Source organism: Mandrillus leucophaeus, unplaced genomic scaffold (genome assembly GCF_000951045.1).
Source record: "Mandrillus leucophaeus isolate KB7577 unplaced genomic scaffold, Mleu.le_1.0 Scaffold689, whole genome shotgun sequence".
Classification (NCBI taxonomy): Eukaryota; Metazoa; Chordata; class Mammalia; order Primates; family Cercopithecidae; genus Mandrillus; species Mandrillus leucophaeus.
In genome coordinates this window covers 627,444-627,874 of record NW_012107463.1, presented here as the reverse complement: position 1 = coordinate 627,874, position 431 = coordinate 627,444, and positions in this window count along the sequence as shown.

Below are 431 nucleotides of genomic sequence, written 5' to 3'. Positions count from 1 at the left end.
CTACGAGGGGGCAAGGCCTGGGCGGGACTCGGCAGTAACGGGCGTCGAGCTCGACCAACGAATGCACAGGTAGGACGGGCCGTAGTGCTGGGCACGCCCCCTCCCCATGGAACGAGAACGTGGGAGCGAAGGCTGGGGAATGAATGGTGAAGGGCGTAGCGTGGATCCTGGCATTTAATAAACTTCAGTAGGCTGGGCGCGGTGGCTCATGCCTGTACTCCCGGCACTTTGGGAGGCCGAGGCGGGCGGATCACGAGATCAGGAGATCGAGACCATCCTGGCTAACACGGTGAAACCCTGTCTCTACTAAAAATACAAAAAATTAGCCGGGCGTGGTGGCGGACGCCTGTAGTCCCAGCTCCTCGGGAGGCTGAGACAGAAGAATGGCGTGAACCCGAGAGGCGGAGCTTGCAGTGAGCCGAGATCGCGCC